This window comes from Dufourea novaeangliae, unplaced genomic scaffold, assembly GCF_001272555.1.
Source record: "Dufourea novaeangliae isolate 0120121106 unplaced genomic scaffold, ASM127255v1 scaffold235, whole genome shotgun sequence".
NCBI classification, from domain to species: domain Eukaryota; kingdom Metazoa; phylum Arthropoda; class Insecta; order Hymenoptera; family Halictidae; genus Dufourea; species Dufourea novaeangliae.
The window spans coordinates 1330923-1344846 of record NW_015374123.1 but is presented as its reverse complement, the minus strand read 5'-3'; positions in this window follow the sequence as shown (position 1 = coordinate 1344846).

The window sequence follows — 13924 nt, the reverse complement described above, 5'->3', positions numbered from 1 at the left end:
TTTATCCGAGCGTGGACATTATTTTTGGAGATACAGTGTAATTCTGTCTTTCAAATGGAGAATGCTGACTACCAGCGATCGATGGTCGACGAGGGACCAGCCGCTTGAAACAGACAAGGAGCAGCTTCTAAATATTGAATAAGCTTCTCCTCTGGTTTAAGGAAAGACTGAAGGGACTGTTCCTTTTGGTATCGATTTTACCTCTTTCGTTTGAAGTTGCAATATTTGGAAGGTTGTTTTTTATTTGAAAGTAGAGCTACACTATCGTTACAGACAACATAGATAATTCGAGTAATTCTGTTTACAATATGTATATACAATATATTGCTATTAATTATTACTTTATTGAAACGTGTTTCAGGACTATGCGGAGAAAACATGTACAAAAAATATACACTCTTCGATACACTTGTCTATTTTATACAATGTTCAATAATTTCGTAGCTACTGAATATATACTGTACTCTAATTCTTCGCTGACCTACATTCAATTGTATTAGATACGATTTTCTTCTACTCTTGGGAAATAGATATAGTGTGATCGTGAAGTTTATCGTTTCTAGTATAGGTTAAGTTGACGATAGAAATATAGGATGTGAAAGGTCGTGGACCTTACTAATTAATATTTTTTCTGTTTTAATTCAACGTCAATGGCTATTTAAACACAGAAAGATTCCCTAGGTTGCATATGCTATTTAGAATTGGTGATTATCTTACTAACAACAGAAGTATTGTCGTTAGTTATCAGTATTATTTTCTTGATGTGTTACGACGAAACTGTGTAGGTATACAGTTGTAGACGTACTTGTCAGATAACATATAGTTATACACCATGTTATTTTCACCAACTGTAAAGTAGAATTAATCCAGACCTAACCAGTTCTTCTGCCTGTGCCTGTGTGACTTTTCAGAGATTTCCTTTGACAATAATATGTATACTTATACATATAGTGGATAAGTTACAGCGAACTCATAAAATTAACCACCCCAACTCACGTTGGGGCTGGACAAGGTTTAACCCTTTAGCTACGGTGGAGCTGGTCGTCGAGTCCATCTAAGCGAAATAAAATATTAATTCCACATTAATAATAGTCAGTTTCCACATCTTCCACGCAACGTAGACGGCTTTAAAAGCAAGAAAACAAGTGAGCCACTCCTCTCAAATGGACATGAACTTTTAGGGCTGCATACCAACGTTCCATTTTAAGGATGGGCAAAGGTCAATGATCGAAACCCTTGTATTTTCTTAAATGTTTGCAATTTAAGAGGTGTATGTACACTTACGCGACTGACTGCACAATTACCTATTAACTCTCGGAAGGCGAATGGTCTGGGACGGACGCGGCAGACGACTGCAGGGTCCTTTTGACCCGTAGTAAAATTTCTCTTGTACGCAGATTTCAAGAAGAAATTATACATACAATGTTATATGTATTTTTAAGTTTATATATTACATTTACATGTAACCACGAAGAATACGGCAATAACTGCAAATGGGTCAAAGCGACCCTGCATTCGCTATACGAGCGTTAATGGTAGTGAATATATTATGACTTTTATATATCTTGACTTTTCACTATACATATTTTCATTCTCATAAGGAAGGTCGTTATTTAACTAGTTTTAATTAGCAGTTCAGTAGGTACTAGTTGACCCCAAACACGTAACATCGGAAGATCTTCCGTAGGTCGGAATAGATGGCCCCTTATGAGCTATTTTTAATTATGCATATAGACTGTGAGATTCATTTATAGTGCAATATGATTTTGCGATTGTTACGTTCACTACAAATATTCGCTCCTGTCTTGTCGATAGAGAGAAAAGGAGGGATAATGATGAATGTGTAAAAGGGAACTAAACACATAGTAGGGATGGAAATAAGGGGTAATCCTGTACAGTAGAACTCCATTTATCTGAATTTGTTGGGGGACAAAACAGTTCATACAAGTGGATCGTTCATATAGTAGTTCACAGATTTTCCCCACTAACTATGATTTTTCGTTCAAATAATCGGAGATCACATTCGGATAAGTGGATTTAATAATACATTTGCTCGTCCTTCTGTTTGTAGTAATGTTTGAAATCTTATAATTTTTTAAATAAATTTATGACAACAATAATTTCGTAATGCTTAGTGAATCAATTATAATCCTGAAGTAATAAAGCATGGTTGTGATTGTTTTGATGCGTCGATCTACTGTTTACATTCTAACTGTTGCAGGTGTTCTCGCTGATTGACGCTGGACAGTAGTTTAGTTTAGATAATAGGAGCTCAGCAGGAGTTTCGTAAACCGGGCACTAACTAAAATTTCGTTCCAATAAATGAAGTTCTATTGTAATTCGAATTACTATTAAATGATTATTTAATGCTTAATTATTGCCACTATCAAGAGAAGTGTTATCAAAATTTTTCTGAATGATGTCGTAAGTGGTCACATTTGAATCAGGAAAGTTCCATCAATATGTTAAAAATATAATATATTTCTCACGATAAAACAAGAAATGTAGAAGTATAATTTTTTATATGTTTATATTTTGTTGCACTTCACCGTTGATCGTTGCTCGACCTCAACTGACGAGTCACATGCTCTGTGGAATTTTTGGAAGTGATGCAGGTATCGATTACTAAACAAAAGACTTTTTATGCAAACAGGGCAGAAATACTACATTACTTGAGTGTAGCTTTGTTTACCGACTAATGACCATAACCATGATACATATAGAAACTTAAGGTTGTTTTGTAGAATTTCATCGGGTTACAAATATTGTAGAATACAAGTGTCATTAAGCTTCGTTAGATTGAGTTTTCCATGTTATTGTGTTTTAGTGTCAAAGAACTTATAAATGTGTAATATTATTATTTTTCTCATTTCCTTTTCTCTTGTTCAGAATAAATTTATGTTGAAATATGTGTATTCTGTTCATTTTTATGAGTGCTGTGCATACACCCCTAAACTATTCTATTCATCTTTTAGATCAAACTGTTGGTGAATCGTATATTTTTATATATTTGTGGTATATGCAAATGTATTAATATAATAAAATGTACTTTAGTGGTACAGTAAAATTAAAACTTCCATAAAATAAAAATGTTGCTTTTTATAACCTTAAATAATTTTATACTAACTTTATTACTCCTTTAAAAAAGTTATACAATAACGTAATCTGAAATAGATTTTCTCGTTATTAAATGCAACTTTTTCCCATTTACTTGACAGCTTGTCAATTCTCGATGAAAAAAATTTGTTTGTTTTGACAAGAAAAACGTTTTAATAACTGTTCGTACTAAATATTTCCAATATTTTTTCTTGGCTGATCCTTGCCGTATGTGACCTAGCGTGGTTCTGCACACGTACGATGCCCTTACGATTGACAAGTGTTAGTCGTTTTTCTTGCAGTTTTTCTTTCTGCAACCGAATCATTCTTTTACGATCCCACCATACACAGAGAAACTTCTTCTTTCCATGGAGGGTGTTTTTAGCTTTAGGTTTTGGCTGAGGTTGTTCAACTTTATCTACCTGGATGATATCAACTAGACTTTTTCGAATAATATTCTCGTAGGTGACCCATTTTTCATTTTTGGTAATCAGTTTATTAATTTCGAATTTCTTAATTTATCAATTTTTTAATTTTTTAATTTTTCAATTTATTAATTTCCATAGATTAAAACGAAATGGCAACCGCCAGATTGTTTTTTTTTATTTCGTCAAATGTGCGGAACGCATACTGGGAGAGGTGTTCGCTTATTCGCTTATGTTGAACGCTGTAACTGTGTTGTTGGTTTTTTGGAAAGAAAAACCACTAGGGCAGGATATTTACTCTAATTTGTTAGGTGGTTACCCCTGCAGTTTGTCCATGTAGCTTATGTGTCGGGGATTGTGGTACAAGATCGAGTGTCATAAGTGCCTGCGCATTTTATGCATTTGAATTTCTTACTGCAGTTTGCGGATGTATGGCCACGATCTTGGGAGCGACGTATCTGTTTATTGTTTGCCGTGTCTACTTATTGTATGCACGAATTCATACGTACTTATTATATAAATGTCAAATTTCAATTTTCTGAAACAAAACCACCCTGTCCAGTGCTACCATGAGTTTGTCATTCCCTTGTACATATATTATTTATTTATACTATGCATATATACTACGTGTATATACATAGTGTATATTTTTATTAAGTGACAGTGTATATTATTATTTATTAATAGTTTACTAATTATTTTCTGCAGTTAGTTGCTTTTATTAACTTTTCGTAAATTCATCTCACAATCAGACATATATTAATATTTATATTCATATCGTTTAGTCGCGACTGTTATTTAATAAACTTTTTGGACACTGTGGTTTACATTAACTTGAACTTTGAATTAACAGTACTTAAAATAAACATAAAAAATATGAGAAGAAGGTACGTCATGATATAACACGTTTTCTTTTTCGTCTTTAATACAGATAGAAGTAATTACTGTATTCGTATCTTCATTCTTCTTATGTTGCTTATTAAGTGTTTATTGTGAAGTATTGTATTGTAAAAGGTAATCCTATGGAATTGCAATTATTTCTAATTTTTGTATTTTATGATTACATCATCTTTGCTTTAACATGTGTTGAATGTATTTCCCTTTTAGACATATCTTCGGCATTGAATTCGAAATATAGAGTATAAGTTACGAAACTCGTGACAAATTTCTCGTGGTTCACATTTTATGGAATCGTTTCTTATCACATGATAAACGACACGCTGAACTGTTCGATGTTTCCCAATAGCAGTGCGATTTTACAACTACATAACAATTCTCTATGTAAATGCTGATGTGTATGGTGCAATGATTTCACCAATCTTTGCCAATTTAATGGAAAGGAAATTGATGAAAAATGCATTTTGTGAATATTTTTAAAGTTTTCTAATAAATATGTCAGACAAATACAAAAATATCAATAATGAAATGATAGAGATAACTATTTAATAAGTTAATTTAATATAAATGAAAGCAATTAGAAGTTAATAACGTACATGTATATGTATAGAATGTACACTTACCGACAAAAATGAAGAAACAAAATTCTTTTCATGAACATCATATTTTTTTATGTTTTTACGGAGGTATACGTTTTCTCAATTTTATTCAAACATTTCCATAGAAAATGATAAAAGAAAATATATTGCACAATTCCTGATTAATTACTTTGTTTCTTAATTTATGTCATTTAGGGTGTATTGTTTATAATATATTTGCATATATTGACCTTCTATAAGTTCAAAATAATAGTTTAGATAAAAATTTTCGTAATTAAATTCTATTAATTTCACTATATGCATTTATTACTCATTTATATTTATTATGAACAATTTTAAGTTAAAGAAAGTATTAGAATATAATAATAACGAGTTATGTCTTCGATATATAATTTAAATTTATTATAAACAATTCATATTTTATTGTCATATATTTATAAGTAAGAAAATTTCTGTTATATAGAGTTAAGAAAACTCTACAGCTAAGAATATTCTGTTATGGCTTACATATATTACACGATTTACTATTTTGAATCAGTTACTGTGCATTAAAAACTGTATTGTAACTTTAACTTAATTATATCAATATCTACAGTAGTCTATGTTTTGTTATGGTCAAACATGATGAAGGTTCTTTGACCCGTGAATAGATATTATCTTATTCTCGAAAGTTCTTATCACAGACGAAATATAGGATAAGTATCATATCCAACTTCGGTAGTTTTTGGGGCTTCGGAGCCCTACTACCTAATTTTAGTTGTGTACATCGTGTTAAAACATGAATTTTAGAAATTATTAGCGGGAATAGAATGTTTCGTAGCCACATATTTAGGATATTATTCGACGTATGAAGTCATTAGGAAAGTTATTCTTGCTTTGGAATTCTATGAGATATAATTAATATCAATTTTCGTTATAAAATAGCTGATGGATTGTTTAACAACATTCTTCGAAACGTAATTATTATAACTATTACCTTGCCACAAATATTAAATTCATCGAGAAATAAGTTTCAGTGCGCATGATTAGTTTTTGGTTATGCTTGGTCAGTGGTAAAATGGGGTCATCCTTCTTGTTCATTCTTGACTATTAGGATAATTTCCTTTCCATCTTTAATTTAAAATAAGCCTAGTTATACATTTAGGTTTCAGATTGTATATTGGATTCCCTTTTTAATTTAATTTAATTTAATCTGAATCGAAATTAACTACTAATCTTTGAAGCTTTTAAGTTAATTCATCTCTGAACGAAGACATCACTTCCACCACTTGGTCTTTAGGTTAAGGTCTACAGTTTAAGTTTGTTAACATCAATGCATTCTATTTAGTAACGCAGTCGGCTCTGTTTGACTTTTGAAGGAATCATGATAGCGCCTTTAACCGCGTGCGGTTTTCAAATAGGATGCACATGTCTATACAGAGCTGATGTCACGTGATGATGAATGACCATAGTTATCGGTCATCAAGTGGACTGCTTAGTTGGAAAATGACTGTGGAAGTTTAGAAATGGCAATCTGCAGTTGTGTTGCATATTAACTATAAATGATGTAATAACAATTTACATCGCTTTGTTTGGGAGAATCCAAAGAATTATTTCGTGTCAAAAGCAACAGAATAACTACTAAAGTAAAAGTACAAAACATCTCCAAAGTTGAAAATTTGCAATGTTCTTCAACATTGATTTTTCCGAAAACTGTACGTTGTGGGTAAAAGCAATTTCCAGATTTGTATTCAGCTCATAAAAAACTCTTGGAATCGTCTGTTGAAGGTTGCAAAATTTTTTACGTATTGAATAGTGTAATTGGACACCAGGGATAAAACATATTCTCGAGGTATGTTTTCCAGTTTGCGTTATGTCTCTCTCTTAGCAACTCTCATCACTTCTCAGCAAAGCAAGCATACTCGTTTTCTAACAATGTGTTGTACGATTCTCTCATTTGTTAGAACGTATCGTCACCTGATCTTCTTAGATCATCCTAGATTAGAATTGTTATTGATCGTTAATACATGTTTGTATTAGAATATGCATTTCCATTAAACTATTTATACTATTATTTCAAATTCCATCTGGAAGTATAAATCCTTCCATTTCAATAATAATGTTGTGAGTTGACAGAGACAAACGTAACAATTTTTTTTTTTGAGTCTGTAACTTCTGAATGCAGTAGAATTTTAAAACAATTCTTATACGACGAGAAATCTTGATTATTAGACAACATAATCAAACTTTAAAACTTAGCATATATTATACCAGTTTCTTGAAATAAGAGTTTCTTTAAAATCACTCATTTCTTACTTCTGTCCCTACCCCTAGGGATGATTGTAGCACCGTACCTAAATTGAAAAAAAACCAACTAAAAGGAAAGATGCTTTTTAATGATATTTTTATTTAGTCTAGGGATAAACATAAACATAAATATAAGGATGAATATAAACATAAAAGTAACATAAACTTTTAAAATTGTTTAAAATGCAAACATGTATGTAGTATTAACATTCATTTTTTGCCAGGAGTTTGGAATAGATTTTTCATACTTTATTGCCAATTGCTAAGCCAATCTTTTAATTTCTTTTGTAGTTATACCATTATTGATAGCAGTTAAGTACGTACAACAAATAATGTTGCAAAACTATTTTCTCTTCGTTTGAAAACACCCTTTTTGTCGATGTATAACAAACAGAAGGTAGGCTAGCTTGTCCTTCTACAATAATAGTTTTCTGTCTTTTAATATGTCGAAACAATGTTACGTAACATAGTTTACCCGATTTTGAGGCATGTCTGGGAGGCATCTTTTTGCATGTAATCTCTTTTGCAATTAATTTATATAATTCTGCAGAAGACAGCCCATAGTCTATGTTCCCTTTACGAATAGTTTTGGTATAGTCGATACTAACAGTAGTAACAGTCCTCTCCTTTCAACTTTATACTTAAATTCCATCTGTCCTCCATCTGTCCTCCACCTTGGCATTCATTTTATAATAGTTATTAGATTCATTACATGTTACGTTTGTCCCTGGTCTCTTCTATGCTGAGTAAAAGTTATCAACATAATACTGTATTCGTAATAAGAAGTTTTAAGTAATTCAGTTTCGAATAATATTTGCCACTTTTGCTGCAAAATGCTGCGTGAATATTGGCTAGAATCATTTGCTTCATAAAATCAGCTCATATGGGGTCGAGCCAATGAACGTGACTGCAGTCTATGTAAATTATTGTAGATGATGCTCGTTTTATCTTATCGTGGATAATTTGAAGTGTGCAACTTCTCTGTCAAAGTTCTTGTTTATAATATACTTCAACCAATTATCGAAGAGTCAAGATTTGTGTATGAAGGATAAAACAATAAATTCTAAATTGTGAAAAGTTATTAAGTCTTAGTTGCTGTTCTGAACTAGTTAAGTCAATTCTGAAAGGTTCCAAGAATAAATTCGCATAAAATTAAAGTTTCCGTACAGAGTGTAGAATTTAAAACAAGCGCCAGTTAGATTCCAACGATATCTGTTGGCGAGATTCCACAGTACGTACCCCCGTCTGAGTGACTTGAGTTATCAAGTTACGGTAAGGTGACTTCTTTTTCTGTCGGGTAAGTTCGAATACAGTAGACACTAGAAGTACAGACGAGATATAAGAATAGACCTAACATCACCGACAAGGTATAGGATAGACCTATCATCTTATGGGACTTCGTGTCTCATGTTCTGAAATACCGATAGTGTAAAAAGTCAGGGATTTTCTGCTGCCCTCTACGTTATGAGAACGGTGAATTTGTGAACTACGTTAAATCCATTCGAGCTCAACTAGTCTAACTTCTACAGTGTTGTCGAGTCTAAAGTACAATGTTGTCAGATCATGAGTGTTCGGTACGTCGGAAAATCATCGAAGGGACCATGGTCGTGAACGGATTCTCTTTCGTCCGTTCACTGTAAAGTAGACGTATTAGAAAGGAGTCTTCGATTCCAGTCCCGACGGACCTATTGGTTTTTTTTCGCGTACAAAAAAGTTATTGCGCTTAACATTGTTTTTATGAATATGTATACATATATATTATTATGTACATTTGAGTAAATTATTTTATTATTCCATTGTTATTACAACAGTTTAACAGTGACAACGAACGCATGTATATTTTCAAATATCGGACTAACAGTATATATTTATTCTATATTATTACATATAAGTGAGTAATACGTATCAAAAACGTAATCGAAACACAGATTTTTATTACACCACAAACATCGCATAAAAGATATTTCGTTATATTGACATTTGTAATAATTATGGATGTTGCGGGGAAATCAATATTATTGACATTATGGAACATATAACGAAATATCACTGTAACACTTAAAAAAGTTTTAAAGTTCCATTTATATCATTGTCCTGTGAAAATGTTCATACTTCCAGCAACATTCATATTCCAATCAAAGAATTTACAGAATAAGGAAAAGGAATCTAAAGTAATTTTCAGTAGTTCCATACATCTTTATCTCGAATACTTTTCTAAAACATTCAAAGTACTAGACATTTTTACACTTTGAATCTCATATCGATTTCTAAAATAATCCTAGTTCGATGTAATATAGAACGTGGTTTTATGAGATAGATTCGAAGTTCGCAGCCATTAGCTCGATATTGTCATCAGTTTACAGTACTTTACCGATGATAATACCGATTGCCCAGGCCTCACCACGAGGAGGTTGCTGCGAGTGGAGGCCCAAGGCAGGTAGATGGAATCACAAGTTCTACATCTTCCCACCTTTCACAATATACCTTATAAATAAATTAAATCTTAACAATCTACTACTATCTGTACTAAAATCCCTCGGCGGATGACTTCTTTCTTGAGCCTAAACCTATAAAAAACTAAGTTCCCTCGTCGGTTGTCTTCGTTCTTCAGCTTAGAACTAATATTATCTTAATATTCTAATTAATACGAATTAATGCTATTAATACAAAATAACTTAAACTAAACGCAACGTAGTCGCTAATACTCAAACGAAAGAGATAGACGGAATGGAAAAAGTTCCATCGATCATTTCGTTTACGCACCTAATATTCTATATACCAAGCAGTTATTAAGTCTACGATGAACTACGCGTTAAACTACAGTATGAACAAGTATCGCGATGAAAGTGTTGTCGCCAGAACCTGGTTTAAGAAAATAGGAAAGACGGGCGACACCTCGCTAACCCGGATCCATCTTTTACTGTCATGGAGCTTTGGGCTGGTCACCTGCGTACCAGACCCGAACCAAAAGAGTACACAAGCATGGTAGTGCAAGCGAGATTCTCTGTTAAACAGAGTCCGTTTACGGAGCAGCCTCCCGACTACTCCGTACCCTGGCACGCACGAGTCTTTCTCCAAATCCTACTTACCAGGCAAAGACTACACACGTCCGATATCTGGCTTCTCAATAGAAACCAGAGGGATCGGCAAACAGTCTTAGTGTACAGACCCTAGGTACAGGCCCACTGACCGTACCCCAAGTCTATGTAGAGAATCAACGAGCAAAATGAATTAATAATAACTTGGTATGCACAATGGATGGGCACAATTTAAGTCTATTAATAGATAGACTAAAATTAATAATAATAGTTATCATTACGATGTGATGATGATTATGAATATAACAATGAATATCGAATTGTGATTTAAGTTTAACTTACAGTAACTTAACGCAGTCGTAGACGCTTTGAGGATGTAGACGTTGATCGATGTCTTCGTTCGATGGAATAACTGATTGGAAAAATATTTTTCATTATACAATACACATAGAATACATAAATGCACAGTAAATAAATTACAGTAAATAAATCACAGTACATAAGAAGATAAATATCGAAGCCAATGGTTCTTGAACATCTGTAACATACAAGGGATTAGTAACAAGAGAGGGGACACAACAATATGCACAGTAAATAGATTAATAATATGCACAGTAAATAAATTAACAATATACACAGTAAATAACAGGTTCCCTTATACGGTGGTTGTCGAATGCCTGCAACACACAATGGGTTAGTAACAAGAGAAAGGACGAGTATGAGACGCTCGCCCACCCTTCGCGACGGCTTACGAGAAAGTGAGGGCTATGAAGGTAACGCCGTGATGTATTGGACGTACGTAGGTTATTACGCAACAGCTAGTTTCTTTGTTACATTTGTTCGAGTTGAATTGTTTTTGCCGGCTTGAACGACCTTCCTCCTTGAACGACCCAAACACCGGATGGTACGGCCATGTTGGGGTCCAACTGGCGGAGGTCAGGATTACCGACCTCCGCTACCGGAAGGGTCAGACGGGGTCCTCCATTCTGGAGGTCCCCGGACCGAAGAGCGCCGCGAAGGCTGACGCCCTCGCGGCCCGTCTAGCTGAGGTCTTCCGCGGCACCGACGTCCGCGTCTCGAGGCCGGCGAGGACCGCGGAAATGCGGTTAATCGGTCTCGACGAGTCGGTGACCGCGGAGGCCGTGGCGGCGGCGGTCGCCCGTGTCGGCGGCTGCGCGGCTGCCGAGGTCCGTTCCGGCGAGATCCGCCGAAACGCGTCCGGCCTTGGCACCGCATGGGTGCGCTGCCCCCTCGCGGCCGCGGGGCGGCTGATGACGGCCGGCCGCATCCTGGTCGGCTGGTCGTCGGCCAGGGTGGAGGCGCTCCCGGCCCGGCCCCTCAGGTACTACGGCTGCCTGGAAGAAGGGCACGTCCGCCAAAAGTGTCCGCGTGATGCAGACCGTGGCGGACGGTGCTAGGGCTGCGGCGGCGAGGGGCATATGGTCCGGAACTGCGCGGCGGCCCCCAAATGCCCGGTCTGCGCCGACCTGGGTCGGCCGGCGGACCACAGGCTGGGCAGCAAGGGCTGCGCGCCTCCGCCGTCCCGGCGGGGCCGAGGGGGGCGTGGTGCGGCGGCGGCGACGGCGCCGACGCAGCGGGGGGTAAGCCGGCCGACTAGCTCGGCTGGCGACCCGTCTCCGACGCCGTTGGCGTCGGCGGCGGAAGAGGGAGGATCCGTCCGGGGGGAGGCCATGGTTACGGACTAACCTTCCCCCCTATGGTCCGGATCCTCCAGGCCAACCTCAACCACGCGGCACGGGCGCAGGACTTGTTTGTCCATAGCCTGGCCGAGTTGGGGGTTGGCCTGGCCATCGCCGCCGAGCCGTACCGCATCCTTGACCGCCCCGATTGGGCGGGGGACGCGCTGGGCTCCGTGGCGGTGGTCGGCGACGGAGCCGCGCCCCTGAGCGTTTCGATGCGCGGGTGCGGCTTCGTCGCGGCGCTGTATGGGCGCCTCGCGGTGGTCGGGGTGTATGCACCTCCGAGCATGCCCCTCTCGGCATTTGAGATGCTGTAGGACGGGATCCGGGACCTTGTGTCTTGTGAGCCGACTCGTCCAACATTGGTTCTGGGGGACTTCAATGCGAAATCTACCCTCTGGGGAGGCCCCAGGACCGACGCGAGGGGCGATGCCGTGGAGGAATGGGCGGCGAGCGCGGACCTGCGGCTGCTCAACCGAGGGTCTGCGAGCACGTGCGTGCGGTGGCAGGGAGATTCAATCGTTGACCTCTCATGGGCTACGCTCGCCGCCGCGCGTCTCGTGTCGGGCTGGAGGGTGGCGGAGGAGGTGGTGACACTTAGTGACCACCTCCACATTATTTTTTATGTTTCCGCCGCCCCTCGAAACCACCCCGCTCTCCGCCCGGACGCTGGCCGGCCGCCGCGTAGATGGGCGCTCAAGCGCCTGGAGGAGGACGCGCTGATGGCAGCGGCCCTCGCCGTGTCCTGGTCGGAGGCTCCGGCCGGACCGGTCGCGGACGTCGACAGGGAGGCTGAATGGTTCCGGGAGGCAATGGCGTCTGCGTGTGACGCAGCCATGCCGTGGGTCAAGAAGCCCCCTAGGCGGGCCTCGTATTGGTGGAGCGACGAGATCGCTGCGCTGCGTGACGGATGGTCCTCGTCCCGAAGAAAGGAAAGCCCGCGGACTCTCCTTCCGCGTACCGGCCGATATGCCTCCTCGACGAGGCGGGCAAGCTCTTCGAGCGCGTGCTCACTGCCCGCCTGTCGAGGGGCATGTCCGACGGTGGTCCCGGTTTGGCGGACTGCTAATACGGTTTCCGCGGGGGACGGTCTACGCTAGACGCGATAGACCACGTGCGTTCCCTCGCGGACCGGGCAGTTTCCCGCGATGGTGCGGCGTTGGCGATCAGTTTAGATATCGCCAACGCCTTTAACACCATCCGCTGGGACACGATCCGGGAGGCGCTCCGAGAATACGGGGTGCCTCCGTATCTCCGGATCGTGCTGCGGGGCTACTTGTCGGACATGGTGATCGAGTACCCCGGCCGGGGTGTCGCAATCGTGCGGCGGAGAGTCAACCGAGGCGTGCCCCAGGGGTCCGTTCTTGGACCCCTACTGTGGAACGTGGGGTACGACTCGGTGTTGCGCGGGCTCCTCCCGCCCGGTGTGCGTGTCGTCTGCTATGCGGACGACACGCTGATCATTGCGGTCGGGAGAGAGTGGACGAGGACCATCCGCATCGCGGAGGTGGCGGTGGCACTCATCGTTGCCAGGATCCGGGACCTGGGGTTGCAGATCTCGCCGCCAAAGACGGAGGTAGTCATGTTTCATGGACTGCCTCTGTCGCGGCGGGTCCCCCAGGCCTGGGTCCGAGTAGGAGACGCCTGTGTCCGGGTCGAGGGACGTATGAAGTACCTCGGCCTCGACCTGGACAGCCGCTGGCGCTGCGAAGGACACTTCGACCGTCTGATCCCCCGGATTGAGGGCGTGGCGACCCTGTTGGGTCTTCTGATGCCCAATCTCGGGGGGCCGGAGGAGAGGGTCCGCCGCCTCTCCACGGGGGTGGTGCGAGCGATGGCCCTATACGGGTCACCCGTGTGGGCCCGCGACCAGATGGCCCGCC